At 35.1% G+C, this 23,423-nt stretch overlaps 1 protein-coding gene across 3 annotated transcripts in view; it reads right to left on the bottom strand.

Moving 5' to 3' along the window:
- LOC105731347 (N-deacetylase and N-sulfotransferase 3) overlaps positions 1–23,423 on the bottom strand; it is a 200,706-nt gene that overhangs the window by 155,391 nt on the left and 21,892 nt on the right. The window lies entirely within an intron of this gene.

Below are 23,423 nucleotides of genomic sequence, written 5' to 3' on the forward strand. Positions count from 1 at the left end.
TTTGAAAAAGCTGTAAGAAAGTCACCTAATTTTCAGATACAGCCACAGGGGAGAAGTATGTTCCTGAAAATAATAAAGAGCCTACTCACTGCCACATTCAAGTAAAATAACAAAGCTTTCTTACAATGGTAGTCATATGGAGCAGAATAAAAATGTCTATTGAGAGAATAGAGGATTCCAGATGAATGCAAAGTAACAACATGGCCATGTAGCTAGGCAGCAGTCCATAATTGCTGGTGTTCTCTGTAAATGCTCAGTGGAACACATAAAAGCCAATACTGTGATTGAACTCCCAGGGAAAGCTAAACAGGTTGACAGAGTGAAAATCTTCATTTCATGGCTTTGTATTCTGGTTTTCTCATGAGACCATGTTATTTATCTGTTGTGTTTTTTTCCTAAAAAATTTAAAGAGGGCAAAGCAAAAAACAAACAAACAAACAAACAACAATAACAAACCCCCACCTAACCCAAAGAGAAGCACAAGAATGTTCAACTTGAGCAAGGGTTGGAGTTTGGATTCAACAATGTCATCAACAAAAGGTTGCAACATTTTTTTCACCACTCATCATTCTGCATATTATGTTCATTGATTGGCTTGTGCAATATTATAACATCAATCTATTATTTTCAGGAACTCTGTGATTATACTTGCAATTACAAACTGGAACAATTTCTATTAGTACTTTTTTTCTCTAGTATCTGTGTAAAGATTGTATATGAATTCTAATGTCTTCAGGCAGTTCTGGGACTATTGTATGAACTCTTCTACTAGGCATTTATTTTACTTTATTTTAAAAGTTTCTTGATGTGGAACATATTTTTGGAGAGCTAAAAGCATTATTTCAGAAGACTTTTGATGTGGTCTGCTACTTTTTGGGAGATACAAAATCTTAATTCCACATACTTGATTTAGTGTTAAGATTATTTCCTGATATGGGTTTTCATTCCAGTTGTTTTTAAATAATGTTTAATTGGCTTTTGGGCAGAGTTGGTAAGAAAGAAAATTCCTATGGAGCTAAGTTAAAAAGGCGTGTCTTTTACTTTATTTGTGTTAGTATAATAGTAAGAGTCTATCTAAAAGTAAAATACGAGTCCTTTCATTTTCCTGAATGAGGATTTTGTTATTATTGCAGGCTTATCACTTAGTATTTTCTGTTTAATGTAATGCCCTTTGTAAAACCAACATACAATGGAACAGAGGTCATGCTTGCATTTCTCAAAGATGTCACATTGTCATTAAAGTTCCTGAGAGAGATTTCAGAAGCACTGAGCTAGGAATCAGGTATTTTCAAAAAGAATGAGAAAAACATGTTGACTAAGCCTGTGAATCCAGCAATAGGCTTTGGTACAAAAAGTGGCTTTCGGGCCATAAGTTGCTCAAGCCTAATACATCATGGATACTGTTTTTTAAAAAATAAATTTTATCGGGTATAATTAAGATTAAAAAATGATGTTATGGGATACATATGGATAGTAAAATGATTACTATACGCGAAGCAAATTAACATATCAATCATCTCACATAGTTACCCATGGATTTTTTGTTTTTATGGCAAGAGTAGTTAAAACCTCATTTAGCAGGAATCCCAAATATGGTACAATTTTATTAGCTGTAGTCCTCATGTGGTACATCAGATCTTTAGACTTGTTCGTGCTACATATCTACTACTTTGTGTCCTCTGACCTACATATTCTCATGTCCTCAAAAAAGGTCAAATATGAAGAGATGGATATCATTGTTAGAAGAATATAGGTGGGTGCATAATCTCTCTTCCTGCTGTGAACCTACTGTTCTTATTGGCAATGGAGTCTAGAGAGTAGAGAGGATTTTCTGTCACAAAGGCATAGCAAGTCCTAAAAGAGAGAAAGGATTGTTCAGGAAAATAAGACTGAATGGTTAAAAATTGTAAAGGCACAGAGTCAGACTAGAGTAAGACTGGGTTTGACTCCTGCTTTTCCATTACCAAGGGTGTGACCTTCAGTAATGTCTGAATCTCAGTTTGCTCATCTATAAAATAATGCCATCTTTATGAGAATGCTATTAAGAATGAATGAAATAATACCTGGAAGCACTAGGTCAGATAATCAACTAAAAACACATAATAAATCTTCAAAAATATTACCTCCTTGTACCTCTACACTTTCCTGATGAATGGCTCTATAGCAACAAAAGGCAAACCAGCACTCCCAAGGTACATTTGGAAGTGGGCTTAATGGTGGTGGTTTAGTGAAGGGGGTATTTTAAGTACCTCTCATCAAAGAGTACTTACAGTTAATTCTAATTAAAACTAACATTTATGGAGAAATGAACAGTTATTGAATACCAGGCTCTGTGCTAAGCATTCTACATGGACTATCTGATTTAATCTACTCAGCAATCCATTGAATTAAGTATTATATTTATTTTTCATTATACAGGTGAGGAAATTGAGGTACACATAGATTAAGTATATTTACTAAAAATTGAATTTCCATTTACTTAAAGGATTTTAGGGAATTCTTTGAAAGAAAACTGTGATTTTGGTATTATGTATTCAAGTTATTAAGTCCATATTAACTGCAAAAAGTTATGTATTGAAAACACTATTAAATTGTAATACACTTTCATGAGGAAAAAGCATCAGTGGTATTTAAAATAATTCATGGTACTGGATATGGTTTGGATTTGTGTTCCTGCCCAAATCTCATGTTGAATTATAATCCTCAGTGTTGAAGGAGGGTCCTGGTGGGAAGCTACTGAATCATATGGGGTGGTTTTCCTGCTCGCTGTTCTGGTGATTGTGGGTGAGTTCTCACAAGATCTAGTTGCTTAAAAGTATGTAGCACCTCCCCTTAACTCTCTCTTCCTCTTTTTCTGGCCATGTAAGACATGCCTACTTCCCCTTCACCTTCTGCCATAATTTGAAGCTTCCTGAGGCCTCCCTAGCCATACTTCCTATACAGCCTGTGGAACTGTGAGTCAATTAAACCTCTTTTCTTTATAAACTACCCAGTCTCAGGTAGTTCTTCATAGCAATGCAAGAACAGACTAATACAGTATTCTTACATTTATGCATGTCTTGTGGGCAGAGACACTTAGTGCCTTTGCTCTGTACAGTTATTTCGAGGACATCCATAAACAGCCTTGGAAAATACAGTGTTTTTCATTGTAATAAAAAACAATTTTGTTTATTTTGCAGTATAAAAAGACAATATTTACTTCTGTGGCAAAGGTTACTCAGGCTTACTGTCCATTATAAAATATTAGGTTTCCCTAAGCTTAGAGTTCCTCTCCTATAATGCAACCCATTGTATGTGCAGGTATCATCTGGCACTCTCACATCACCTTGTAGGAATTAGAATTTGGAGAACCAGTTCAAATGCTGCTACTCTGGCTAATGCTAATGCTGTGAGTATTAAAGTCCTTTTCCCTTTGACCTAAGCGTGTTGTGCCTTCTGCCAGCAAGTATGAAACTGTATCAGGTTGACTTGTTAGTTTGCAAATGAAGTCTCAAGACTTTTCATTGCTCTTGACAAGTGGCAAAGGAAACTTGTTAGTATACATGAACAGCAAGAGATCCAGTTTATTTAAGGTACTATCTGAAGCAGTGGCATGAGGATGTAAAAAAAATCAGGAAAAATAATCATCCCCAAAGGCTGTGTTTTATGATGTACCAGAGAGACTCGGTGATAGAAATTTGTGTTTGTGCTTGCAAGGAAAAGGAGAGGGTAAAGAAAACATATTGCTTGAAACCACGGAAAACTAATAAATATACATGGCTGTAAACAGCTTTTCTAAAGGCAGGTACATTGTACTGAACATGATTTATATGTTTGCTCCTGGCTTGAAAATGAGAATTGGTACTAGATTCACAAAAGCTGTTAAATTCTTCTGAGGCTCAATGCTGCAGGAAATTGTTTCATATCTATATTCTCAGGAAGCCAACTGGCTAGCTCGTAAGTTTATGCAACTTTTTTATCTGACAAATTGAGTGGAGAAAGAAGGGTTAATTTACTGTGAGGTATAACTCACAGCTAATAAATTGTAACAAGCATCAGTAAGTGAAGAGACAGTAGCATAATGGGGACACAGCAAAGAGGCATTTTTTTTTCCCTTTAAATGTACTTAATTAGCACAGTTCATCCTCTCGGGGGCAGGAAATAATGAGACCATAACAGCCTTTGCCTCTGGATGCTGATAAGTCTGTTTAAAAGCAGCAAATTACTACAGTGTACGAAATCCCTCCTGTTACATCTGAAGGATCTTGTCACACATATATTTTCATTAAGCAAGAAGTAAATTTATTTATGTAAAACTAAGTACATTTTTTATACTGCAATGTACTTTTGTATCAACAGATCTCTCTCTCTCCAGTTCTCTCTCTCTCTTTCTCTCTCTCTCTCATACACACACACACAATATGCCGCTTGCATTGTATGCATCATTTAAAAAATAAACTGAGTTTTATATGCACGTAATTGTGAGCTGTGTTCTGAGCATAATGAATTCATAAGTGCAAAAACCTTCCATAAAATGTAGTATATTTTTTAGGAAAGAGAAGGAAACTAAAATGTGAGTATACAATTTATGCCATAAAAGATATGAGTTATTTAACTGTAGGGTTCTTCTCCTATAATGCAACACATTGTATGTGCATGCATCACCTGACCCTCTTCACATCACAAAACTCATGTAGACCTTTTCAAACTCCATGAGGTAGGTAATATTATCATCCCTATTTTAAAGATGAGATGAGTTCACATGAGTAAGTAACTTGTTCAGGCTTCACAACTTACACAGATGTGAGATTTGAGTGCAAGTTTGCCTAAGTCTAAAGCCTCATTATCTTTTCACTTTACATCCCTTCCTTGGCAGTAGAGAAAGGTTTTAAGAAGATAAGTTTATGAGCCTAGATTCATCTTTGGTTTTCCACAGGGTTCACCTTTTTTCCCCTAATAAAATGAGTTCAGTTTATCTTCTTTTTCGGAGCAAAATAATTCTTGTCTTCATATGGTACCATGGAAAAGACAGATTATTTATCATAATTTCTTTGAATAATTGTCCCAGCAGACATTTATTGAAGGAGCCTATATGTATTACTCTGTGCTAGGAACAGTGAAGGACATTAAAAATATATGGCATATAACATCACCATGAGAGACCTATAATCTGATAGGAGAACATATGAGTGAAATGTAAAATGGAGGGCAGTTTGTGATCCAGAACTTCACATGAGACTTTCATGCATTAATTTAAAAATATGATGTTCCCTAAAAATAAAGAGTGAAATAAATAATTCGTTCAGACTCTCAAGTCCTTTCTGTGACATCTGAGTATATGTGGCCATGACCTTCAATGGTGACATACCCTAGGGATGATCCTTTTTTACTCTCTTCTCTACTGTCTTTTCCTAGATGATTTCATCCAGTGCCAGGACTTTAAATACTATCAATATGCTAATGAGTTCCTGATTTATATCTTTCCTCCTGACATCTCTCTGAACTCTAGATTTGAAAGCACATCTTCTGCATATCTCCACTTGGATATCTGACAGGTATCATAGACCTAGCAAGTGTGGAAGAGAAATCTTGCTGCCCCCTCCCCATCCACTTAATAATAACTAAACCAGGTACTGTTTTAAGTACTTTACATGTGTTTAATAATTTAATCCATAAGGCACACCTAAGTAATAAGTGCGACTATGTAATTTTACCAAAAAGGAAACTGATACAGAGGATAAGTAACTTGGCCAAGGCTAGTAAGTGATGAAGAGGGGATGCTAACTTAGTGTTTGTCTGCAGTGCATGTCTCACAACTACTGCAGTACAGTCCTCTTCTCTGGGCTTCCCCAACCGGAGGAACACACTGCTGCCAGGCCAAAATCCTAGGAGGTATCCTTGATTCCATTCTTTCCTAGTGCTCCCCACATACCATCCATGAGCAAGTTCCTTCAGCTATATTTTCAATATATCTCAAACCTGTTAACTTCTCAACATCTTTGTTACCACTGTTATCACTTGTTGGGTCTAATTCAGTAGCTGCCTGACTGGGCTCTTAGCTTCCATTATTTTTTTATAGTCCATTCTCTATATGAAAGCCAGTATAATTTAAAAAAAATGTAAACCAGGTCCTTGCCAAAGATATCCAATGGCTACTCCCTGAAATCAGAATAGAATCCTGATTCCTCTCCATGGCCCACCAGACCCCATGTAATCTGGTTCCTGTCTGTTTTTCTGAACTTATGTCATCCCAGGCTCCCTCACATCCACTGTACTCTACTCACAGTGACCTTTCTTCTCTCTCTCTTGATTGTACCCGGCTTGTTTCATAGTAGGGCCTGTTTCCTTTGTATATAACTCTCATACCCTAGGTATTTATGTTTATTGTAGGCTCTTCTCTTTCAGGTCTCAGTTCACATGTTACACCACGGAAGATTTCCCTTTCAGCTTCTCTAAATCAGCACTCCCCTTGTGCTCAACCTGCCTGGCATATTCTACCACTCTGTATCCCACTGACCCTGTTTTATTTTCTTCATAGCTCCCTTAACCCTATAAGATTATTTTATTATTTTATTTTATTATTTTATTTGTTCATTTGCTCATGTGTTTCTTGTCTTTCTCCTCTCATGATCTCGACTCACTGCAATCTCTACCTCCCAGGTTCAAGCAATTTTCCTGCCTCAGCCTCCCCAGAAGCTGGGACTACAAGTATGAGCCACCATGCCTAGCTAATTTTTGTATTTTTAGTAGAGATAGGGTTTCACTATGTTGGCCAGGATGGTCTCGATCTCTTGACCTCATGATCTGCCTACCTCGGCCTCCCAAAGTGCTGGCATTACAGGTGTGAGGCACTGTGCCTGGCCAGGGGTTGTTATTCTTATTTCAGACAAAACAGACTTTAAACCAACAATGATCAAAAAGGACAAAGAAGGGCATTACACAATGATAAAAGGTTCAATTCAACAGGAGTTAACTATCCTAAATACATTTGCATCTAACACTAGAGCACCCAGATTCATAAAATGAGTTCTTAGAGATCTATGAAGGGACCTAGATAACCACATGGTAATAGTGGGAGACTTCTCTGAGACAGAAAACTAACAAAGATATTTGGTACCTAAACTTGACACTTGACCCAAATGGACCTAATAGACATCTACAGAACTTTCCATCCAAAACCAACAGAATGTACATGCTTCATATTGGCACATGGTATATACTCTAAAATCAACCATACAATTGGCCATAAAACAATTTTCAGCAAATTAAAAAAAACTGAAATCATATCAACCACACTCTCAGACCATAATGCAATAAAAATAGAAAGCAATACTAAGAAGATCACTCAAAACTATACAATTACATGAAAATTAGGCAACCTACTCCTGAATGACTTCTTGGTAAAAAATGAAATTAAATCAGAAATTAGGAAATTCTTTGAAAATAATGAGAACAAAGATACAACATACCAGAATCTCTGGGATACAGCTAAAGCAGTGTTAAGAGGAAAGTTTATATAGTACTAAATGTTCACATAAAAAGTTAGAAATACCTTAAATGTAACATCACACCTAGATGAACTGGAGAAACAATAGCAAACCAACTGGAAAAGCAGAAGAAGACAAGAAATAACCAAAATCAGGACTGAACTGAATGAAACTGAGACATGAAAAATGAACTGAATAAAATTGAGACATAAAAAAGCATATAAAAGATCAACAAAACCAGAAGTTAGTTTTTTTTAAAGAATAAATAAGATTGATAGCTAACTAGACAAAGAAAAAAAGAGAGACGATCCCAATAAACAGAATTAGAAATGACAAAGGGGACAATACCACTCACCTCACAGAAATAAAAAGACACCCTCAGAGACTATTATGAACACCTTTATCCACAAAAACTAGAATACCGACAAGAAATGGACAAATTTCTGGAAACATGCAACCTCCCAAAATTCAACCAGGAAGAAATTGAAACCCTGAACAGACCAATAATGAGTTCTGAAATTGAATCAGTAATAAAAAGCCTACCAACCAGGAAAATGCCAGGACCAGATGGATTCACAGCTGAATTCTACCAGACATACAAAGAAGAGCTGGTACCATTCCTACTGAAACTATTCCAAAAAGAATTGAGGAGGGACGCCTCCTTAACTTATGAGACAAGCATCATTCTGATACCAAAAGCTGGCAGAGATAGAACAAAACAGAAAACTTCAGGCCAATATCCTGGATGAAAACAGAAGCAAAAATCCTCAACAAAGTATTAGCAAATCGAATCCAGCAGTGCATCAAAAAGCTAATCCATCACAATCAAGTAGGTTTTATCCCTGGGATGTAAGATTGGTTCAATATATGCAAATCAATAAATGTGATTTATCACATAAACAGAATTAAAAAACACATGATTATCTCAATTAATGTAGAAAAGGCTTTCAATAAAATTAAACTTCCTTCATGTTAAAAACCCTCAACAGAGCAGGCATTAAAGGAACATACCTCAGAATAATAAGGGACATCTATGACAAACTTACACAGCCAATATCATAATGAACAGGCAAAAGCTAGAAGTGTTCCCTTTGACTACTAGAAACAAGACAAGGATGCCCACTGTCACTACTCCTATCCAACATAGTACTGGAAATCCTATCCAGAGAAATTAGGCAAGAGAAAGAAACGAAAGGCATCCAAATAGGAAGAAAGGAAGTCAAACTATTTCTGTTTACAGATGATATAATTTTATATATAGAAAAACTCAGTCTCTGCTCAAAAACTCCTAGATCTAATGAACAACTTCAGCTAAGTTTCAAGACACAAAGTCTGTGTACAAAAATCAGTAGCATTTCTATAAACCAACAATATCAAAGTTGAGTGCCAAATCAAGAACACAATCCCATTTACAATAGCCACCTGAAAACCAAAATATCTAGGAGTACAGTTAACTAGGGAGGTCAAAGATTTCTACAAGGGGAATTATACAACGCTGTTGGAAGAAACCAAAGGCAACACAAAGAAAGGAAAAACATTCCATACTCATGAATAGGAAGAATCAATATTGTTAAAATGGCATACTGCCCAAAGCAATTTACAGATTCAGTGCTATTCCTATCAAACTATCAATGACATTCTTCCCAGAATTAGAAAAAAATACTCTAAAAGTCATATGAAACAAAAAAAGTGCCTGAAGAGTCAAAGCAATTCTAAGTGAAAAGAACAAATCTGGAGGTATCGCATTACCTGACTTCAAACAATACTACAAGGCTATAGTAACCCAAACAGCATGGTACTGGTACTAAAAGAGACATATAGACCAATGGAGCAGGTTAGAGAACCCAGAAATAAAGCCTCACACTTACAACCATCTGATCTTCATACAGATGTTCAACATCACTAATGTTCAACATCACTAATAATTAGAGAAATGCAAATTAAAACCACAAGAAGATACTGTCTCATACCAGTCAGAATGGCTATTCTTAAGAAGTCAAAAAATAAACGATGCTGGTGAGGTTGCAGAGAAAAGAATGGTGGGAGTGTGAATTAGTTCAGCCACTGTGGAAAGCAGTTTGGCAATTTCTCAAAGAACTGAAAATAGGACTACCATTGCAACCATATTATTGGATGCATACTCAAAGAAATATAAATCGTTCTACCATAAAGACATATGCATATGCATGTGCATTTCATGGCAGCACTATTCACAATAGTAAAGACATGGAATCAACCTAGATGCCCATAAGTAGTAGACCGGATAAAGAAAATGTGATACATATACACCATGGAATATCATGCAGTCATGAAAAAGAACTAGGTCATGTCCTTTGTAGGACAACCCAATGGATGGAGCAGGAGGACATTATCCTAGGCAAACTAATGCAGGAAGAGAAAGTCAAATACTGCATGTTCTCACTTATTAGTGGGAGCTAAACATTGAGTATATATGAACGCAAAGACAACAGCACTTACTTGAGGGTGGAGGGTATGAGGAGTGTGAGGACTGAAAAACTAAGCATATTGGGCAGTATGCTTATTTCCTGAGTGATGAAATAAGCAAACCAAACCCCTGTGACATGCAGGATACCTATATAACAAACCTGCACATGTATCCTTGAAACTGAAATGAAAGTTATAAGAAAATCTGAAAGTCATGATAAGAATGGTTGAGGTCTACAGAATTGAGGGTTGAACACATTGATGACAGATTTGGTAAGAACCACAGGCTGGGAAATTTGTTTCAAATTAAAAGTAAGCTTATGGACTGTATCAAAATAATAGATGATAGGGAGTAATCGTATAAATACCTACAGAATATTTTAAACAAGTTATATACCAGATGGATAATGTTATTCAGGGAAACCAGACAGACTTGGAATTCTTTGCCTCACCAGAAGTCAGGGAGGCCAGCCACACCTTCTCACACATGCATTCATTGGGGCTGTTATGCAAAGCATACCATGTGGAGGAAGGATAGGAATTGTAATTCTCAGAAGCAGTATTCTGCTAATCCTGTTTCATCATATAATGACTCTGTTCAATCAATTGGTGCTGGGCTTTCCTTAGTAATGTTTTAAAGAATTTCACAGAGTTAGAACTGGTCAAGATCTTATTAATGATTAAATCTAATTGTCTAATCCCAGGAAAAGAAACAAACCCAGAGATAAAGATTTATGATTTGTAAAGTGCTTTCACACTTACAGGTTCACTGCATTCTTACTTCATTGCCATCTTTGCAGGGGAGAAATGAGCTCTGAGAGGTTACATGTCAGTAAGTTGCTCACTGCAGGAGCACAGTGTGCCAGGTTCACAACCTGATATCTTTTGAAAGAGGTCGCATCAGCTTTCCCCTCTATGATATTAATAAAACCTTTTAATTTGTAACAATTAAAACTTTCTGGGAATACAAATACATAAAGGTTAAATATCAACAAAGGAACAAGCTGTTCCATTTATGGAGTGTGAAATAAGAGGAAACATAATAACTGATTGGTCAAGAACAAAAATAAACACCCCAACAGAAAACTATTGACAAGGGACAATTCTCAAAAGGGAACTACAAATGGACAATTAATATAAGTGATCATATTAACCCTTTCTTACAGTTAAATACAAATAACAAAAAATGAATGAAATATAAAATTTTACCTATTAGATTTTCAAACATTAAAGATTGACTAAATCCAGCATGTAGAGAGACTGAGGAGAGATTTTGTTTTTGCTTTTTTCTTTGTAGTTTTCTATATTATTTTCATTACAAAATGCATGGATTGTTTATATTTAAAACAATAATTTATTTTCATTTTGGACATTTGGACAAAAGTCCCCAAACAGGGCTCACCCTAATTGTAGCTTCTCAAAGGCATGTGTAAACCTTCCTAAGGTAAAATTTCTTTATTCAAAAATACATCTCTTGCTAACATTAAAAAAAAATCACCTAATGGGGTACTCTATCCCACCTATAATTCAACCCCAGATCTCTTTTGTAATTTCTTTGATATCTCATTATAAGCACAGTCAATTAAATCTGAAGTATAATTAATCTCTTTCTGGTCATTCCCCTTTAGGAAAACAATTCCCATTTCTCTATCCTAGCTCTTAAACCTCCTGATTATAACTTTCTCTGCTGGAGTCTTTCTCTGATTGATCTGATGTACAGGTTCCCGAAAGATCACAGAAGCAATGTACCTTTCATTACTTTGTCAAAATTATTTAGTGTCCTCTTACTAGGCAATACTAACAAGTCATCCACTTTCTTCAATCTTCTGTTTCTTATCCCTTCATTAAAATCCACCCTATTGATCTTCATAGGCAGTTTCACCTGTACACATATTTGGTAAAATATGATCACACAGTCTTGGTATATGGTTCAAAATAACTAAATGTAAAAACTTTTCCAGCATCAGACTGAAATCAGTCACAAAACTATTAATTCTATTGTGATGCATTTCCATTATATATTTGCTTATATATGTACAATTAAATATTTTTATACAACATGATTTTAATATACTTTCTACAGGGAAAAATAATAGAATCCAGGTCTTTGTATTTTACAATAATATCTAATGTAGTCTATTTAAACCCATATTTCCCCAAATGTGCATTTCTACTACCTGCATTAGAATCATCTAGGTGATTCGGGCCCCTCTCTTCCCCCCAATCTACCAAGACAAAACTCTTTTAGCGTGGAATTGAGGGATCTGCATTTTTAAGCAAACATTTGCCTTTTCTGTGGTTTGGAAACTCATGAAAATAGTCTTATATCGATAAGTGATTAAACACATTTGAACATCACTGAGTGAAAGAATGTTTAAGACGAAACTAGTAACAATTTCTTCAACCTTTCCTTTAAAAAGATACAGTAGCACTTTGCTTTATGTTCATTTACAAGTTATAATTAGATCCATCACTGGTGACCAGCAATATCTGTGCTATAGTTTCATCAACAGTAAAAGTAAAGGTATACTTGTATGTACTGGCATGTTCCTGTGATTTCAACTACTTGGAAGGGTGAGCTCGAGCCTGGGAGTTCAGGTTCAGCTTGGGCAACATGGTAAGACTCTGTCTCAAAAAAAAAAAAAAAAAAAAGCAGGTATAAGCTGTGGACTATATCATACATAAGTGACTGGAAGGATTAGTTTTAATTGAGTAATAACTTTGCTCTTTAAAGACATTCAGTTACAACAGAGAACCAATCTGAACTCTGCTGATGGCTTGAAAACAAAGATGTGTAGTTAAGTATCCTCTTAGGCTTTCCTTGCTTTTGAGGATGTTGCATTGACATTATGTCAATTTCTTTCCTTTTTCTTTCCTCTCCCTCCCTCCCTTTCTCTCTCTCTCTCTCTCTCTCTCCTCTCTCTTTCTCTCTCTCCTCTCTCTTTCTTTTTCTCTTTCTTCTTTTCTCATTCCAGGATACATATGTAGAATGTGCAGGTTTGTTACATAGGTATACGTGTGCCATAGTGGTTTGCTGCACCTATCAATCCGTCACCTAGGTTTGAAGCCCAGCCTGCGTTAGCTATTTGTCCTGATACTCTTCCTCCTCTTGCCCTTGCCCCCCACACTGACATTGTGTCAATTTCGAAGTACAGAGCTTTGAACATAGGATCTCCTAGGCCTCTTCAGAGGCTCTGAACTATTCTGAAGTTTGACTAACAGCCTCTTGCTAATGGCATCCTTAGAGATAGAGTCCACTTAGGTAAACATAACTTTTTTGAATGCAGCTGTGTCTTCCTTGAGAATGGTGACTGAGCACTAAGTAGTTCTTGCAAAGTTGCAAATGACAGTGCTATTGGAGATCTGCTTCTTGCAGGACAGCCCTAGCAAGAAGGAAAAATAGGCCTTTAGTTTTCCATTGTTCATTTCCCCTTCAGTTAGAGCAATGACAATGTCCCTGTATCACATAAGAAATGACATAGACTGGGACAGTATTTTCTTCCTTTACTTCTTTTAAATGCGTAATGCGTTTCTAGAGCAGATTGGCAAATTACGTCGAGATCCTTTGAATATTAACCTAACTTACTTTTTCAAAGCAATTACACTAGAGTTAAATGGGTTTTCAATGTCTTCTTTTTCCTAAAAATATTGTCAAATAATTTTTGTTAAATGTTATACAAAATTTTCTAAAAGTATTTTTCAGCATATCAGAAATCTGAGTTTGGCAGGATATAACTATTAACTACCCCATTGGCAGCAACTCTAATCTTCATTTTATTGTCAAAACCACTTGAATTCATTTATTCAAGAGTATCAAGTAAGTTGTCTTTCTGTGTGAACTCAAATACTTTCTCTCTTAGGATTCTTAGAGATAAAAATGGCTCTGCTATATGTTGTTCTGGTATTTTATATATATATATAAATATTATATATATATATATATATATATATATATATATATATATATATATATATATATTTAATCCAAAAGGATAGTGAAGGATTTATTATTATTATTTTTGAGGATAGATCATTGTTCAATGCCTCAACCAGTTGGCCTAATTTCTACAAGTAATGTTCTTCTTTCCCAGAAATCTGATTCTACTCAGTTTATATAGTCAGAGAAAAAAAAAAAGAGACAAGTAGTTACATAAAAATAAAGATGTACATATGAAGGGGAAGAAAAGGTACATTCTTGAAGCAGGCACCGGGATATAAAAGCAGGGGAGATAAAAAGAGAAGGGATAAACAGATAAAACACCATTGTGTTTTTAGATTGGGATAGTTGGAACAGAAATTCCAAAGAGGGAAAGGCTAATACATAAAATAAGGGCACTAAAATGGGGGTTGATGCAGAGACATAAAGAGAACAAAAAAGAAAAAAGTATAATGAAAATGTTGACTATGAAAATGGTAGACTGTGCTTAGGTAACTATGTGGTAGTCCCAATCAACTGGCTTTCAAAACGGACTCTAGTCTCATAATTGTGAGAAACATTCTAGAAACATGGTATTAGAAACTCTGAAAGTAGTGAATTGATGATAGTCACATATCTGCTCCAACTAGGCAATCTTTGAAGAGCTACATTTTTTTAAGATACCTAAGTGAAGGAAGGGTTACTTGCCCACCCATGTTAACCTCCAGAGTGTAAGGGGTATGAAGCATTTAACAGCACAGTAATTTAATTTTCCCCAGTTAACTACTGCTGACTCAGAGATCTAGAGTAATTATTTGAGCATGCATATGCCATCAAGATTTCATTTCCCAGTGAGGAAACAGTAGTAAAGTAGCACACTTTCTTGAGGAGTTGAGTCATTGTAGGAATTGTGGCATGATTACCTGAAGAGCATAGCTTGTTGTACACAGAATATCTCCTTTACCTCCCCTGCCAAGAAATCCATGTCCTAATCCCCGGAACCTATGAATGTGGACATTACATGGCAAAAGAGATTTTGTAGATGTGATTAAGTTAAAGACTTTGATATGGGGAGATTATTCTGGATTATCCAGGTAGGCCATATGGGTCCTTCAAATCAAATAACCTTTTCCAGTTTTAGTGAGAGAGAGAGAGAGCGCGCCACTCTTGGTGGCAGTGAAATAAGGCACAGAGAATATTGCTGGCTTTGATGATGAAGTAAGGGAACATGAGCCAAGGAATGTAGGCAGAATCTAGAAGATGGAAACAGCAAGGTGATGGGTTTTTCCCCAGAGCCTCCAGAAAGGAACGCAGCCCTGTGGACGGACACCTTGAACTTAGCCCAGTAAGACCCATGTTGGATGTCTGATCTTCAAGAATGCAAAATGACATTTAGGTTGTTTTAAGCCACTAAGTTGGTGGTATTTTGCTTTGGCATTAATAGTAAACCATACATAGCTGTTTTAGTAATTGGTATAATTAATAAGTATAACTACTAATAATCATGTATAATCATAACTATTAATATTAAAATGAGAATGCATGTAAACTTTTAAGGTAAAATATGTATTACATGGATAAATTTTAATTTTAATTTTTAAAATTTCAGTTCATCTAGAAGTTTAATAAGTTGGCTATATTTATTTGGTTATAACAATTTATAAATTATCCCAAGTAGATCTCATGATTTATTTTATATTAACATTATGACTTTAAGATCCATTTTGTATTTCAGTCTCCAGTTTTATTATGCATGGAAGCCTGTAAAAGTTAAGAATAAAAAAGTGCTTTAGCTATTAATTCATGTTTCCCAAAGAGTAAGTAACAATATGTCAGAATTTCCTTGACTTTTTCTATTTGTTTGTGTGCTTTAAAAAATGTTAGGAATGCCTGCATAAAGCACTTTAAAACATCACACAGACTTTAAAATCTGAGTACATGCAGATAGAAAAGTGAAATGATAAAAATTATGGGCAACTTTGGTTCTTTAATTGATTGAGTACCAGAAGTGTCTGCCACTATGCTGTCACTATGCCACTCTAATTCATCCAAAACTTATTTCTGCCCAAGGCATTTCAAGAGGTGACTAATACTAATTTCTGTTCCAGACTTATAAATAAATCTAGGGCAAAGCTTCAGATACAACCCATCAAGCTATAATAGAAGCTGATAGGATGTAATTTACTGTAAAGTAGAGTTTGATAGGAAGAAATTGCTATGGACACCACCTAACACCAGTTGTGTTAAGCTCACAACTGTGAAACACATGAGGTGGAAAAGCTCAGATTTTGGAGCCAGGTAGATCTGCATTTTGTATTCTAGGAATGCCAACTTACTAGTTGTAAAATCTTGGTCAAGTTAATCATAATCTATAAGCCTCAGTTTCTTTATGTAAAATGATGCTACTTATAATCTTTGTTTTACAGAATTTCTATGTGAATTAAATGATAAAGCAAAACACTTAAAACAATGTGTGCACTCAGTAAGTGTTTTTTATCTTGGGAGTAACTTACTGCATTTTTTGTAGGTTTAACAGCATAAACCACCAGCATAGAGATACAAAAATGATTTTTTTACTGCCGATTTATTTTCTAGAAACATGAATGTTAGAAGAAATAAATTCTCTTAACCAAGAGAAGGACATAATCCAGTAACTGGCAAATATTACAATTTTCTCCAAGGTTTTTGATTTATCAAAAATGTGTTTCATTAGTCATCTGCATATCCTTTGAAATCCTTATGACATTATTTTAACAGAGTAAATGTGCATAATTTTCTTACTATCTCTAGAACCTAAATCTCTGTTCTGAATTTGACTCTTGTATTCTTCTGCTATACAGTAAGTAGAACTCATCATTGTCTGGTTGAGCTTTGGTACCATCTATGACAGCCCTCCAGTAACATGCGTGGGCTGGATTCATTGCATCAGACCTTTAAAAATGTAATCAGTCACCACATATCCTGTTTACACATTCATATGTTCAGTAACAACATCTTGGCTTCTTTAAATGATTTATAATTCATTCTTTGAGAATGTCATTGCGTAACAAAGCACTCCTTAATAGTAGAGAAATATTCCATTTCACAATGTAACAACAAATTTAATAAAATATATTAAATGTAAGTAGATTATGAATATGAAAGTTTTTCCCTTTGCTAATGTATTTTATGATTTCCCTATGTTAAATTATAAAGTTATTTCCTTAAAATAACTGTATAGTTGCTAGCAACTATGACTATTTGAATGTGATAATAATATTGAGAGTAATCAATTTTTCTGTGTATTAATATGATCACATTATACCATATTTAGAAATAAGTATTCTATCAAACTAAGAGAGAGAATGAAGGAGGGGAGGGAGGGAAGGAGAGAGAGAGAGAGAGAGAGAGAGAAACATTTCATATACATTTGTAAGAATGACCTCAAATTGCCTAACTTTGTGGTAATTATAAAACAATTAGGGACCAGTGGAACTAGACATTCTATTACCACAAATGTTTAGGTGACTTCCAGGGAGCACCAGTCTTCCTGGTATGAGCAGCAATGGATATATGTGAAGTAACTGTTAACTAGGCATTGTGAACTCAACCAAACTATCTTTTAAGGATGAGGGAAAATAAAGATACTTGCAATGCATAAAATCTGAGATGGTTTACCGTGAATAGATTCTCACTGAAGGAACTCTTTAAAATAAAGTTTAGCCTAAAGCCACCTCCTTACATAATTTCAGTTCAGCCTAAAGATTTTTCTGTACATTGTGAGCTGTAACAAGTGGAGGTATAAACAGACTATAATCTATGCTTGGGCCAATCACTGTGTTTTGGCCAGTCAGTTGTGTTCAAACCATGTTCAAATAAGGCAAACACCAACCTGTAACAAATCCAGCTGTTTCTGTACCTCATTTCTGTTTTCTGTATGTCACTTTCCTTTTTCAGTCCACAAATCTTTTTCCACCACATGGCTGCACTGAAGTCTCTGAACCTACTCTGGCTTGGGAGGCTGCCTGATTCATGAATTGTTTGTTGCTCAGTTAAATTCCTTTAAATTTAATTTAGCTGAACTTTCTCTTTCATCATGCCTGAAGGATATACTTCAGAAAGAATGCAGTTCATTCATTCATCAAATATATACTGAGCTAGGTACATTTCTCTGTGCTGGAGATACATCAGTGAACAAAATAGATGAAAAAAAATCTTGCCTTGTGAAGCTTACGTTTTAATAGTCAAAATCACAAAGTAATGGCAAAAACTGAAACTACTTTTACACCAACTAATAAATTAGTAAAATATATGGTATGTCTGGTAGCATGCTGTGAAGCCTTTAACAACTGGGTCTTTGTGAATAAAAAGCCCAGATTTGTAGCATTTGTCCATTTTTATGGTGTAAATATTCCTTCCATAAAGCTGGGAAGAAGTGCACACAATTGACCTTATAAGCCCATGTGAGCCAATTTTAGCACACCATTGATGATCATAACTGCTAGAACGAAACACTATCAGGAAAAGATGGGGAGACTTAAGGGTTGCAACTGTAAAGAGAATGGTCAGAGAAGACTTCATTGAGAAAGTAACATTTGAGTAAAGACCTAAAGGAAGCAAAGAAGAGAGCCATGCACCAATTTAGGGGAAGAACACTTCAGGGAGAAAGAACAGTAAATGCAAAATTCAGAAACAGGAGTGAGGAACAGCAAGGAAACTAGAGAGGCTGCAGAAGAGTGAGTGAGGGAAAAGGAGCTGGGCATGTACCAGAGATGAAGACACTGAAAGTCGATGGAGGGTTTTGAGGAGAGGAGGGTCATGATCAAAATTATATGTTAATGGCGTGACTTTGGCTGCTCTTTGCAAAAAGGGGTAAGATGTAGAAGCTGGGAATCACATCAGATGAGAAAAGGTGAATGGTTATCAAAGAAAACAGTAGAAATCTTGCAAATCTAATCAAACTTTGATAGTGGTAAAACAACAGTTCCTAATATCTGGAGCAAAACAACAACAGAGTTAATATCCAGAACAAGAATAGCCCATCAGCCAAAGGAGAGAGAGCATGGTTAGAGAAAGAGCTCTGTACCTTTTGACTGAGATATGAAGATATTGGCATTTGTTTAACACACATGTTTAAATTTCTGGAGAAACTACTCAAAAAAAAAAGATAAAATACATTAATTTAAACCAGGAATGGATAGAAAAAAGAAAGAAACTGACAAAGTGAAGGTAATAAGGAAGAGAAAGGAAAGAAGAAATATAACAAGTGGGGTGAATATAAAGCACAAAATTAAGGAGCTGAAATAAATCCATATACACTGATAATCCAATTAACTATATGTAGATTGATCTTGTTAATTAAAAGACAAAGATTGACAGAATAGACAAAAAGCAAAGTTCATCTAGAGGCTGTTTTCAAAGCTAACTTGTAGTGCACAGACAGACAGTAGAGAGACTAAAAATATATAAAAGGAGGTAAGTTATATTTCTCAAATAGTAATCAAATGAAAGCTAGTATAGCTGTATTAGTATTAAGCAAAACAAACAAAGGCAAAACGACATTGATAAAAAGATAATACAGAATGTTAAAATATATTAAAATATAATTTAAAAATATTTGCACTTAACATAGCTTCAAAATATAGAAGGCAATAATTTTCATAAGAAGGAAATATTTACAATCAACTATCAGAGTTGGGGAATTAAACATAACTCTTTTGATAGCATCAGGCATACCATTCCTCTCCCTCATCCCCGTGTCCCCAAAAAAGAATACAGTAAGAAGACAGATTTGAAAAATGTAGTTAACAATGTTGTGCTAATATACCTTGATTGAAGAATATATGTCCCTGTCAAGTACATGAGGCATACCGTATTCAGTTATAAAGTAAATCTAGCAAATTTGAAGTATTGGTATCAAGCAGATACATGCTTCTATAGCATAATAAAATTAAATGAATATCAATAAGTAGGAGTTAAGAAACATCAGATATAATGAAAAGGAACTCAAGAAATATGAGTTTAAGAGAAAAATGTAATAACATTAATACTATGTACAGTGTACAGGTCTTGACATCCATACAGAGCACATGAATGGTGAACTGTCTGGAAAAATTTTTGCTCCCCTTCTATGTGTACTTATGACAGAATAATAGATTGCAGTTGTGTTTTTCCCCTCCTCCCAATATGTGGTATGTTGTTATATTTTAGTGACTTTATGAAGCCTCTGGCTTCCCCTTAGCTGGGGTGGTGAATATTCGTGGTGAAGGCAAGCAGCACAGAATGCACCTTTACACTCCAATTAGAGCCTCGCACAGTCAGCCCCAAGCAAGACTAAAAAGTCAGCCAAGTTTGTCTTCTGAGCTTGATATCTCTTAAGTTTTTACAGTTTTCTGGCTTCCACATCTATTTTCAGCACTTTCTTTTCCCTGGGCACTCTTGGATCTTCCATTAGAGAGGCAAATAATGATGAAGCCACTAGTGACACTGTATTAAAGATTTAAGAACTGCCCTCTTTTCTGGGGCCACTTAAAAAATGTAGATTTTTAAAGGGCTAATTCACAAATACACAAGTTAAGATACATTGAAATGTAAGAAAATAGTGGGAAAATCTGAGGTAGTAAGAAAAGGAAAGTGGCTGTTGAGAACCTCTAGAAAGAGATGCAAGGTACCCCGGAGGGGCTACGGTCACCTCTTCAGTAAGCTCAGGTGGGACTGGGCAAGTTCTTCATTTTCTGATGAATTTTAGAAAGTTTCTCAAAGTTTGAAAGGAATGTGTACTTACTACAGAAATAGAAGAGAGACGCAGGAGGGAGTGATATGTAACCTTTTATGTGTTGAGAGTATTCAACTGCAAGGAGTTCAGTAAAACCCTGAAGAATCACCTTTTCCATAATCTCCCCATTCAGCTTCTCCTTTGTCTTGGGACATAAACATTATATGAAATGATAGGTCTAAAGGTATAATGGATCTTACGACAAGAGTGAGTTAATGCTTCTAAAAGACAATATGGGTTGTTAATGTTCACTGGGTCATGAAGTGCTTTCATGTAAAACTAAAATACTTTAATGTTAGAAGCTTTTTTTAATCATAGAAACATCACTTTCTCTCTCTAAAAACCCTTAGGAAGTTTGAGGGTAGGTCTTAGATCACAAGGAACTTGAAATTTTGAACATCACTAGAACTCATCCAATTGTCCAGTGAAACACATTTGCGTGCATATGTGCACACACACACACACACACACACACACGGGCACATTTTACTGACTTCAATTTAACTGAAATTTGTCCTGCCTTTTTAAAGGAATATTTGAATTATCTAAAACAATTTTCTTCTTTGACTCTTTACAGGCTATTGCTTGTAGCTTGCATATTCTTAGACAAATGCATACCTCAACTTAGGTCTGCTTTTTTTTTTTTTTTTTCTTTTTGTGGTACAGAAAATGAAACACTTCATACCATGTCACAGTTTCTTTTGTGGCTTTGAGGCTCTTTAAAGTATACTCATATTATTCAACATCTAGGCAGGGAAAGCTGATATTGCATTGCTAATTCAAATCTTCCCATTAAATAAGGAAGCGCATTTTCTGTTCCACATAAGGAAAAAAAAAAAAAACCCAACATCCATGCAGTGATTAGTTTACTAGTCTACCAGTTAAAATGATCCCCAATGATGAGTCCTCAGTGATCTGTCTTTTCCCAAAGGATCTTATTAGTCCTTACTTCAGTGGACCCTGCTGTTGGGTTTTATACTGGTGATTACACTCTTTCTGAAACTGTAGCATCTCAGCCTCCTGGTCTCTGACTGTTCTTTTAAACTCTTATTCAAGGGATATTTCCCTCTATTTGTTTTCTAAAAGATGATTTTCCTCAAGATTCAGCATTTGATCATCTTCTCTCATCACTCTATAAATTCTTTCTCTGGCTGATTTCACACACTTTCGTGTGGTGAATGATTCCCTATAGGATGGTTAATTTGAAGTCTGTATTTCCTACCCAGACTTTTCTTGTGAGGCAACTACTTGTGAAATACCTCTGCATCCCACATGCACTTGAATAAGACTGAATTTTTTATTTTGACCTTTAATGATCTTCACTATGATCCTTTTCCTTACTGTTGTTGATATCATCAATTATTCATCTATGCTAAAAATCCTAATGTCATCCTTCTATTCTCTTTCATGACAAATTCTAATGTCATGATTCTATTCTCTTTCATCTCCATTTAACCAATTACTAAGTTGTTTAATTTTACTTCCCAGATAGATCTTAATTTGGTCCTTCCTTCTCCATTCTTACTCCAATTTCCTGGTTTCAAGAAATTGCTGTCTTTGTCTGAATTACTGCTACACCTTTCCAAATCATCACATCAATCTAGTCTTGCCTTCGAACTCTGTCCTACATACTTAATAGTTACAGGTATGTAGTGCACATGGTAGTGTTTCCCATAACATAATTTATATAAAACTGTGTAGATATGTTTGCTATTGTGCTTACCATGTTGCAAGCTATATACCTATTTATCATCCCCATGAGACACTTTATTTATCGTTGTATCCCTAGAGCCTGCCTCTGTGCCTGGCATAGGATATAGCCATATGAAGTACAGACAGATAGATGCTCAGCACAATGTGCTTTCCTATGACTCTACTCTCCCCTACCCCTTTTCTAAAGGAATGGACTACAGTTCAAGATTATATCTGTAAGTTCCAAAAGGTGCTTCACATGTAGTACACACTTAATAACTAGTTACAGAATGAATACACGAGTGACTGTTTACACACACAGGGCAACTGACTACATTAAATTAGTATTTTGAGACACAATCACAGATACAATTTAGAAGTAATTAAAAACTCAGATTATTCAAAATATATTTTTTTAAAAAGCCTTTAGGCAGTTTAGGAAATATATTTCTATCTAAATATGAGCAATTCATAAAATACACTTGCCAATTCTTCTTTAATGTGTTCAATAAGCCTCTAATTTTTCATACCCCTGAAAACTGGCTTAACTTCTAAAGAGTTCAAAAGGCATTTTGTATTTTGTATAATATTAGGGGAAATGGGGGCTACATACAAAACTCAGGGATTTATTTACCATATTTTAAAATTCCAAAACAATATATATTTGACAGTTTTAAACAATTTTACATCAGAAATATATTCATATTGAACACATTTCTTACCAAAATAATTTCAAATAAAGAAATGGAAGAATTATGTATTGCGTATAATCTTCAAGCACATAATAACTGCTTAAACTACCAGCTTGGTTTTAATTTAGCTATACTTTCAAAAGTAAATACAAAGACTTAATGAAAACTTAAATACAGCTTCTTTGTTAATTAATTTCTATTTAGCTAAAAGGAAGAGATTAAAATAATGCCAAGAATATGGGCTTTTTTTTTTCTTTTCAGTCTTCACACTCTTTTATAGTAATTTTTAATTGTCCTTCTGGCATTCTTAGCTCATTTAACTAGTGTTATGAACACTACTATTATTTGCCAGATGTTAGTGACTAGAGAAAAGGATGAAGTTTTCAAGACATATTGTTTGCTATCTGATTTGGTTCTAGATATTCTACCAAAAGATCAAAGCTGTAGAATAAAAATTA

The sequence above is a fragment of the Aotus nancymaae genome, unplaced genomic scaffold (genome assembly GCF_030222135.1).
Source record: "Aotus nancymaae isolate 86718 unplaced genomic scaffold, 86718_ANA_hifiasm-v0.15.2.pri h1tg000033l, whole genome shotgun sequence".
In the NCBI taxonomy this organism is placed as follows: Eukaryota; Metazoa; Chordata; class Mammalia; order Primates; family Aotidae; genus Aotus; species Aotus nancymaae.